The 10,535-nt window shown below is 44.0% G+C and overlaps 1 pseudogene; it reads left to right on the top strand.

Annotated features, from left to right (window-relative positions):
• The first annotated feature begins 830 nt into the window (after positions 1–830).
• On the top strand, positions 831–939 carry LOC133388171 (5S ribosomal RNA; annotated as a pseudogene).
• Positions 940–10,535: the final 9,596 nt, after the last annotated feature.

Below are 10,535 nucleotides of genomic sequence, written 5' to 3'. Positions count from 1 at the left end.
TGCTGTCACTTATGTACCCTAAACAGTAATAGCCATACGTAAGAGGAAGGTATCAACAGAGACTGGGAAACCCTGAAGTTAACAATAATACAAACAGACTTTGGGGTGAGGTGGGAATCTGTGAGGGAGGGGGAAAACCACCACAGCTTAGTGAAAACTGAGAATGTTCAATGCCCACAGAATTCTGATGGACTGTTTGGAGAGGGGAAAAAACTGAAAGCCAGGTTGGGGAGGGGGATGGAATGGATTGGTGAAGAAAAAGCATATCAATATAAAGGTACCTGCCCCTTCATTTGCCCTGTCACTAGCTGGTGTTTACTTGTTCACTTTCTCTCTCACGTCTGAGAAGGGAGAGCTTTGAAGCAACATTTTGTTGAGGGTTCCACCTGCATATTCAAACAGAGGCTGCATTCTCTGAGTGTCACCAAAACAGCACCATCCACATGCAAGAGGGAGGAATCAGCAGGAAGGAAAAGAAACAAAAAAAGATGTGTTTGTGTGAACTCCAAACAGCCCAGTGATGACTGAATAGGGTTGGGGAGAAGTTCAATCCAATTCTTATTTAAAGAGAAATCTCCCCAATTTGCCCTTTCCAAAGCAATGCATGAACCATAACACAGCTATCCTTCAAAATTCACACTTCTCTGAATTTTGCCGTGCAATTATCCAGCCAAGTAATGTGGACAAACATGCATAGACTAAAGGGTGCATATAAATGCATATACTTGTGAAAGTAACAACATGCATTATACTATGGGAAAGTGCTTTGCAAAAATGTGTATATTAGGCAAAATTGCATTCAAATACGTGCATGTTAAGGGGAAAGGCATGCCTACGGCCATACTACCCTAAACACGCCCAATCTTGGAAGCTAAGCAGGGTCAGGCCTGGTTAGTACTTGGATGGGAGACCGCTTGGGAATACTGTATGCCATAGGTTTAGAGGAAGGCAATGGTAAACCACCTCTGAATACCTCTTACCATGAAAACCTAATGAATATATCCAAAAAAGATTCCTAGGGTCACCATAAGTCATAATCTACTTGAAGGCATATAACAACAAGAGGAAAGTCACAGTAAAATGCTGATGAATTTTCATGAGGCTTTTTCTTAATGCAAACTAATGTGGAAATGTGGAGAACTGAATTTAAGATTAGAAAACTTAGAAATGGAGAGAAACTGAAATTGACATATTCACCCATCCATAGGACAGGCTTAGTAGGCACAGAATAGTAACTGACTAGTGCCAGGGCTGGAGGAGGGAGGAAGGGAGAGTGAGAGACTGGAAAACTAGGTGCAAGTAGGAACAGAATGGAGTTTCCTGAACAGAAGCGTTCCACACAGCAAGATTTTGTTGTCATGTCCTGTTCATAATGCTGTTTCTGCTTCAATATTATAATTTGCTTCACCTGAAGATTAAAGTTTATCTTTGTTGTACAGGTGCTGTTTATTTTCAGGTTCTCTTTTTTTAAAGAAAATTGGAATGGGTTATTTTAACTGGCTCTTGAGGAGCGTGTGCATTTGGCGGCTGTAATGATACCACAGGGAAGCTTTCATCCAACCGTCACTAAACGGCAGAGATGTCAAATAAATGCCATAGAACTTCACCACACTGAAGTACTCCAGCTCACCCCAAATACATAGACAGCTCCTTGGTCATAAATCACCTCAGCTGCTCTGTGAAATTTGTAAGCCTTGAGATAACAAAAACCAAGTTGAAAATATGCAATTTATACAATTAATTTTTCCTTTAATCAAGACTTAAAAGGCTAAGATCACACACTTCTTATTGTAAACTGTGGCTTAGGGTCTCTCATATTTCCAGGCTGCTTGAGGTACCATCTGTATACACCATATAATTAATCACAGGGCCTCCAAACTCAGTCTGCACTTAAGCTTCTGAGGCTCCCCTTAAAAGAGTTTTGGAAGTGCATTTAATTATGAATGACAGCCATAAGGGGTTGTACTGAAAATAGATCCTCTTCAACTGGACCAGGAGGTCTTCTTTCAAAAAATGACAACTCTTTCTCCCTCGTGTGTAATCCATGCAGAAGAATCAGATCACTTATGGTCAATTCACATGGTGTGCATTTCTTAAGTGAAAAACACTTTCATATAGGGAAGAATATGAAACCTGTATGTGGATTAACAATGGGCCAATTCAGGCACAACACCAAAGCACAGTTTGGTGCTATATGAATGAGTCTTCAAAGACTCTTGAACTTACAGGCTCTCTCTCTCACCACTCCCTTGCATGAAGAAATGCCCTCACTCCTTTTCTGTTTTATGGAACCCCCCACCTTGCTATTTCATCTGAACTGGCAAACCATGGTTTGTACTTGCCTTGCAAACCAGGACTGGAAACCATGGTTTGATCCTAGTTTCCAAGGCAAGTGCAAACCATTGTTTGTTTGGATGAAATGGCAAACAGCCAGAAAGGAAGGGAGGGAAAGAGGAAGGTGGGACTGTGTAAGGCAAAGGGTATTTTAAGACTTGTTCACACAGCATGAAACCATGTTATACCTGAAACAGTGAACCACTGCGATGATGGCAGATGGGTTTAATTGATTATTAGAATTATGTTTGATTAATTATTAATTAATGTGTGCATTGCCTTTCACATAAGACTCGAGACAATTTACAATCATACAATAATAATTTTAAAACAATTTTTAAAATGTCAATCAAGGGTTTCTAAACTGTGGTCCATGGACCACTGGTGGTCCACGAGCTTCATTCATGTGGTCCGTGACACGTCTGGATTGAATATTAATACTGATTTTTAATTGTATTATTTTTTTGTTTCTTCTGTTGTATTTTATTGTATTACTGTTTGAATTTTATGGAACACAAATTGTAATACAATAAAATACAATATAAGAAATAAAAGAAGCAATAAAAATACAATTAAAACTCATACAGCTTCAAGCTCTGCACATTACAATTGTGACAACTGGCAGAAAAATCATTAAGTGGTCCGTCAAGACCATCCTCAATTTTCAAGTTTTTCTGTGGGGGGGAAACGTTTGGGAACCACTGTTTTAAATAATAAACATCCAAGGCAGAGACCTAAAAAGAAAAACAAAATCTCCATCCAACTGGAAAAGCTTGTAAAAAAATGTCATCAATTGTTTCTGGAAAGTACAAATAGTGGGTGTCTGTCATATCTCAATGGGGATGTTGTTCCACAAAAGAGGGGCAGCCACATGAAAAGCCCTGCTCCAAGTTGCTCTGGAGGTTTGTCTGTTTCACTGTAGTGTCAGGTCACACTCAAGCAGCTAACTCAGGCAGCAGAAAACCTATGCTAGTAGTCTGGCCACTGACGGATACGCCACAGTTTACTTCATCTCAGAGAGTTAAACATTCTGCCTGTATGAAAATGGAACAACCCATAAAACACTTTCTGACTTGCTACAAGCATATATGCAAAGTGGAAACAGACGTATAGTGCAGTAATTGCTAAATTAATTGCAATGGGCACAGATTCATGCCTAAACCGCATTCCTGGCTTGGCTATTTACAGTGGCATTTTTTTAAAAAACAAAGCAGCATAGTTCTGTGAAATGTAAGAGGAATTAAAACAAGCATCCATTCATTAATCCATCTTTAAGACGGAACATTTGAAGATTGTATCTATGTTCTGAAGAAAGCAACTATTATGCTTTCTTTCATCTTTGAGTACAAGAGGGAAGAAAGCTATAACAAAAGAGACAAAGCTGCAGACACAGACTAACACCTGGAATTATATTCATAAAAGTTTAGCTATGTTTTTACTTAAAAAAAAAATCCACACACAATTTTACAGACAGGAATCAAAACTCTGCTCAGCACATAAGACAATTAGTGTCTCACACTTTCAAAATATGCTCCCCCCCCCTCAGTTCTCAGGCAATTAATATTTATGTTTGGGTTTTTGTTTTGTTTTTGGGTGGGGATCCACATCAAAATGCTATCATCAGAAATTATTTGAGGTTTCCACTAGCCTCAACTTCATATTGTCCTTGCAATATGGTTGGCTGTAAATTGTTTGCTAACAATTGTGGGCTACAAGATTGCTAAATGTTGCAATCCAATGTATCAAAAGCAATCTGGAACACAACTTCCTAGTTTGATGCCATAGCCAAATAAACAATAGTGATAGTCAATTCTCTAACACACACACACACACATTGAAATCTGAAATGTGCAGCCCCAAAGCCTGATAATGGTGTGTCCCAAAATATTTGAGACAACCATTGTCTTTCTTTCATTATTTATTATTCCCTCTCGTTGGCATCACTTCCTTATACTGCCATTGAATCCAATTGACTGTGCAATATCCACCTGGGTTTTTTTTAATGAATAGTCCTGATGTCATTGTGACAGACAAAATGTCATGATGTCATTAAAACCACATTGGTGACCACAGCCAAAAGGATTAAACAGCAATGTGGGCAAATGGAACAAGACAAGAGAGAGGACAGAGAGGGAAATGATATTGGGCTGGGGGAAACAACATTGAAATAATAGACTGTTGCATCCATCACTGCTGTTCTGGGCATGCAACAGACTTCCACTTGCACAATGGAACTTCTCCCTCCTCTCCACTGCAGCCCCCCAAGCACCCTCAAAATCTAGTCTAGAAAGTTGGAGGACCTTCCAGAACAGATTTTGGGGATGTGCAGGGAGAGGAGAGAAAGAGAAGACACCCTTCCCCTCGTGCAATGTTGGACTCAACTCAATGGGAACATACACAGTGATCAACAATGAAGATGCTTTATGGCCCTCATGAAAACAAAGACTAAATGTGATGAGGAGTTTGACCTCAGCCCTATGCTCAATGCAATGCATTTCCTTAACTGTTGAGTAATAAAGCTAACCAAGGTGGCTGCCACAAAAAATGGCAAAGGCCATTGTGGCAGCTGCCATTTTTCGTGGTAATCACTATCCTCACCCCATCCCTGAAAGTTGCCGGAATGCCATCCCATTTTCTGGCAAATGTTGCCACACAATATGGGTGAGGGAGGGAAGAGAAACATTCACTCAGTCATAGTCATGAGGAGCCTTACAAGAAGGCCCTCTGCATGCTACCTTTGCAGAAGGAGGGTAGCAGCTCTGCCGCTGGGCAGTATTCAATTAACTTTTTGCACTAGTGCTTGTGCAATGAGGTTTCTACTGTTCTCTTCCCCCTGCATGCTTACTGTGTCATTCCCAAATCTGCTCCGGAGGGCTCTAGGAACCCTCAGAACAGATTTCGGGGGCACACAGGGGGAGGAGAGGGGGAGATCATTCTGTTGCACATGATAGAACAATCAACTTACTTTGAAGCAGCCCTCTATCTTTAAATTCCACTACCCCTATAAGGACTAACCCAGAGAAAAACTACTCTTAATTCCCACTGAATGCATGAAGCAATTAAATGTTAGCTGTGATTATGGAAATCCCATTGATTTCAACAGGAATTTAATACTTTCTTTTCCGTTTTGCTGGTTCAAGGCCATAGTTTCTGGCTGCTACTTGTCAGGAAAAACCAGAGTGTGCTGCAAGAGAAACTTTGTTTTATGAAGAAGTAGTGTTCATGCTGGAAAGTCATTTTGTAGCTTGCTTCTTAATTACCTGGCCCCTGTAGTCTTTCTGCTTACACATCAATTATTTTATTGTCGGAAGGTAGTAGAAAACGCCAATTTGGCTGCCTGTATACCATGCTTGCTGTCATATCTATGGATTGTTTTTTTAAAAAATAATCAAAAACCTGCTGTATGCTATTCTGACTCCATTAATTTAGAACTCAGATATATTTGAGAAATTCCAACGTTCTTTTCTATTCTCATTAAACAAAACTCACCATGGTGCAAGCCAGAAGGACTCAAGGTAACTTTAACAGCCAAGTAGCTTTATACAGCTTATATTAATAGAAGAATATGAAGGGGAAAATCCAGCTGAAGTTCAGCATTTTTAAATCTGACTGAAACACATGTTTAACCCTTTCACTGATGTAAAGTGGCAATTTTTTAGTGAAACATACCCAAGCATAGTGCCTTGTTCTTTGCCAGGCTGACACATTTATGGAACAAAAAAAGGCAAAAAAGGAGTTAAATCTGAAACAGGCTAGGGGGGGGAGTCAGTAGAGCTGCCTAATGTATTTTGATATGTCCTTGGAGTCTCCTCTGCAATCTCTTTATGCTAACATGTTCTTTTGCTATTTGTGTTAACAGAAGACATGCTAACAAATACTATGGAAGTAGTTTTCTGGCTCTTAAGAACTCGGCACTGTTGCCCCTAAGGAAGATGTGCACCCCTTCCCAAGAATTTTTCTACTTCTAATTAATTTCTAAAATGTCTCTTGATATTTCAGTTGATCAAGACTCCCAAATACCTGGCAGCCTCTGATGAAGATGCACATTCCCTTGCTCATCAGAATAATTGTTCAAGATCAAGTATGAGTATCTCATGTGGATGTAAATGTGTGTCCAGAAATACATCTGTATGGATCTCCTTTGCTACAGGGGGCAAACACGTATAAGCAGACGCTGACAGCCACCTGGGCTCCACAACTCTTCATCTTTCTACCTGGATACAGGAGGTGCTGGACTGGAAACTCTGTGAGCTCCACCTATGATGTCATATACAGGCATGGGTAGCTGGCTACTCTGCACATAGGCTGGCTGGAGCTGATAGATAAGCAGGCTGGGAAAGAGGGGGTGTGGTATGCTGGGGGAACCACCGTAGGTCAATGGTAGAAAGCATGAAAAGGGTCCCAGGTTCATTTTCTTGTGGCTCCAGGTGGGGCTGGGAAAATACCCAGGTTGACAACACTGAGAAGAATGGACCAAAGGTCCGACTCAGGATAAGGCAGATTTCTATGTTGCAGTATTTGGGGGATCTGGCCCTTGTCAAGTGCCTGGGGATTTACAGCTATAGAGGAAAAGAAGGAGGGCAAAACTGCATAAAGGGGCTTCTCAGGAGAGGGGTAAGGAGTGGCTTTGCAGGCAAAGAGAGGGGGAATGGCCATTAAGTCAGGTTTGAAGCAAGGAGCAGGAAAGGCAGGCATAGGCAAGATGGTGCAGGCCCCATTCCCCTCCACCAGGAAAGGGAGGCTGGGCAACCCCAGGACCCAGCAGTTGCCCCAGCCAGGGTAATATTCTATCTGGTTACAGGAATCCTGTCACTGAGCCTGAGGATCAGAGTCTTAACCCACTGTGTCTGCTCTAATCAGGTGGCATCCTAGATGAGGAAGGCCTTGGGATGAAGACAACCTCACAATTTTCCTGGAAAAGCATCAACAGGAAGCAGTGGGGAAGGAACATAAGAACATAAGAAGAGCCTGCTGGATCAGGCCAGTGGCCAATCCAGTCCAGCATCCTGTTCTCACAGTGGCCAACCAGGTGCCTGGGGGAAGCCCGCAAGCAGGACCCGAGTGCAAGAACACTCTTCCCTCCTGAGGCTTCTGGCAACTGGTTTATTTATTTATTTTATTTTTAAAACTTATATACTGCCCGACTAGCAATAGCTCTCTGGGTGGTGAACATAGATACAATAAAATACAATATAATACAAAACATCAGTCTAAAATCAAATTTCACAATCTAAAAACAGCAAAGGCTAAAATCAAATTACAAACATTACAATCATTAACAAAAAATTAAAATGCCTCGGAGTAGAGAAAGGTTTCAACCTGGCGCCGAAAGGATGATAGTGTTGGCGCCAGGCAAACCTCCTCGGGGAGACTATTCCATAGTTCGGGGGCCACCACTGAGAAGGCCCTTGATCTTGTCACTGCCCTCCAGGCCTCCCTATGAGTCGGGACCCGGAGGAGGGCCTTCGTAGCAGACCGTAGTGTACGAGCCGGTTCATAGCGGGAGAGGCGTTCCGACAGATATTGAGGTCCCGCGCTGTATAAGGCTTTATAGGTTAATACCAACACTTTGAATTTGGCCCGGAAGCGTATTGGAAGCCAGTGCACGTGGGCCAAAACAGGTGTTATATGGTCAGACCGCTTAGTTCTTGTTAGCAGTCTGGCCGCCGCATTTTGCACTAGCTGTAGCTTCCGAACCGTCTTCAGAGGTAGCCCTATGTAGAGCGCATTACAGTAATCCAAACGTGAGGTTACCAGAGCATGTACTACTGATGTAAGATCCTCCTTACTCAGGTAGGGACGTAGCTGGGCTACCAATCGAAGTTGGTAGAACGCATTCCGTGCCACAGAGGCTACATGAGCCTCAAGTGACAGGGAAGAGTCTAGAACGACTCCCAGACTATGAACCTGTTCCTTTAGGGGGAGTGTAACCCCATCCAGGACAGGATATGTATCCACCATCTGATTGGAAAAACCATCCACCAACAGCATCTCAGTCTTATCAGGATTGAGTCTCAGTTTGTTAGTTCTCATCCAGTCCATTGTCGCGTCCAGGCAACGGTTCAGCACATCGACAGCCTCACCTGAAGAAGATGAAAAGGAGAAGTAGAGCTGCGTGTCATCAGCGTACTGGTGACAACGCACTCCAAAACTCCTGATGACCGCACCCAATGGCTTCATATAGATGTTAAAAAGCATGGGAGACAAAACCGAACCCTGCGGGACCCCACATTGGAGTACCCACGGTGTCGAGCAATGTTCCCCAAGCACTATCTTCTGGAGACGGCCTGCCAAGTAGGAGCGGAACCACTGCCACGCAGTGCCTCCAACTCCCAACTCCGCAAGCCTCTCCAGAAGGATACCATGGTCGATGGTATCAAAAGCCGCTGAGAGATCGAGGAGAATCAACAGAGTTACACTCCCTCTGTCTCTCTCCCGACATAGATCATCAAACAGGGCGACCAAGGCCTTCTCAGTGCCGAAACCGGGCCTGAAACCCGATTGAAATGGATCTAGATAATCGGTTTCATCCAATAGCGCCTGGAGCTGGTCAGCAACCACTCGTTCCAAGATCTTGCCGAGATATGGAACATTTGCCACTGGTCTGTAGCTGCTGAAATCCTCTGGGTCCAGGGAAGGCTTTTTCAGGAGTGGTCTCACTGCTGCCTCCTTCAGACAGCCAGGGACCACTCCCTCTCGCAAGGAGGCATTTATCACTTCCCTGGCCCAGCCAACTGTTCCCTCCTTGCCAGTTTTTATTAGCCAAGAGGGGCAAGGATCTAGTACCGAAGTGGTTGCACGTACCTGTCCAAGCACCTTGTCCACGTCCTCGAACTGAACCGACTGAAACTCATCCAACAAAACATGATAAGACTGTGCACCAGACACCTCACTGGGGTTAACTGCTATAAAATGAGAGTCTAGGTCCCGACGAATGTGTAAGATCTTATGCTGGAAGTGCTCAGCAAACTCATTGCAGTGGGCCACCGAAGTATCTACAGTGTCCTGAAGGCCTAGATGGAGTAGCCCTCGGACAACTCTAAAAAGCTCCGCTGGGCGGGAGAGAGATGCCTTAATAGTGGCGGTGAAATATTGTTTTTTCGCCGCCCTCACCGCTCCTATATACCGCTTGGTGAAAGCACAAACCAGCGTATAGTTGCATTCATCAGGAGTTCGTCTCCATCTCCGCTCAAGCCGCCTCCTATCTTACTTCATCGCCCTCAACTCTGGAGTATACCAAGGAGCTGAATGAGCTCTGCAAAGGAGAGGGCGCGCAGGAGCAATCGTGTCGACAGCCCAGGCCATCTCCGCATTCCACAGATTAACCAGGGCTTCAACAGGAGCGCCGGTCCTATCAGCCGGAAAATCCCCCAGAGCCCTTTGAAAACCTTCAGGATTCATTAGTCTCCGGGGGCGGACCAATTTAATAGGTCCCCCACCCTTGCGGAGGGAAAAGGTCGCTGAAAGTCTAAACTTCAGCAAGCAGTGATCTGTCCATGACAAAGGGAGAGATGTAAAACTCCCCACATCCAGATCACTATCCCCATGTCCAGTAACAAAAATAAGGTCGAGTGTATGCCCCGATAAATGTGTTGGACCACTAACATATTGGGACAGCCCCATGGTTGTCATGGAGTCCATAAAGTCCTGAGCTGCCCCAGACAAAGTAGCCTCGGCATGAATGTTGACATCCCCCAGTACTAATAGTCTAGGGGATCTCAACAATACCTCCGAGACCACTTCCGTCAACTCAGTTAAGGAAGCCACTGGGCAGCAAGGTGGGCGGTACACCAAAAGGATTCCTAGTCTGTCCCTCTGGCCCAACACAAGGTGCAAACATTCCAGACCAGTAGTTGTATGGACATGGTGCTTGGTGAGTGAGATGGAACTCTTATAGACCACAGCAACCCCACCTCCCCGACCCTCAGATCTACCATGATGCTGAACCAAATACCCCGGTGGGCAAATCTGGGAGAGACTAACTTCTCCCTGTTCGCCCACCCAGGTCTCGGTTATGCATGCCAGATCGGCTGTCTCATCCATAATCAAATCATGGACGAGGGGTTTTTTATTATGAACCGATCTGGCATTAAAAAGCAGCAGCTGGAGATCTGAGAGTTGGCTGAGAGGACAACCAACAACCCTGCGGGTATGAGAAGGACCGGAACAAGGCACAGCCACAACATGTCTGGGCCGCGTTC

Source organism: Rhineura floridana, chromosome 6, assembly GCF_030035675.1.
Source record: "Rhineura floridana isolate rRhiFlo1 chromosome 6, rRhiFlo1.hap2, whole genome shotgun sequence".
Lineage (NCBI taxonomy): Eukaryota > Metazoa > Chordata > Lepidosauria > Squamata > Rhineuridae > Rhineura > Rhineura floridana.
This window is presented reverse-complemented; position numbering and strand designations above follow the sequence as displayed.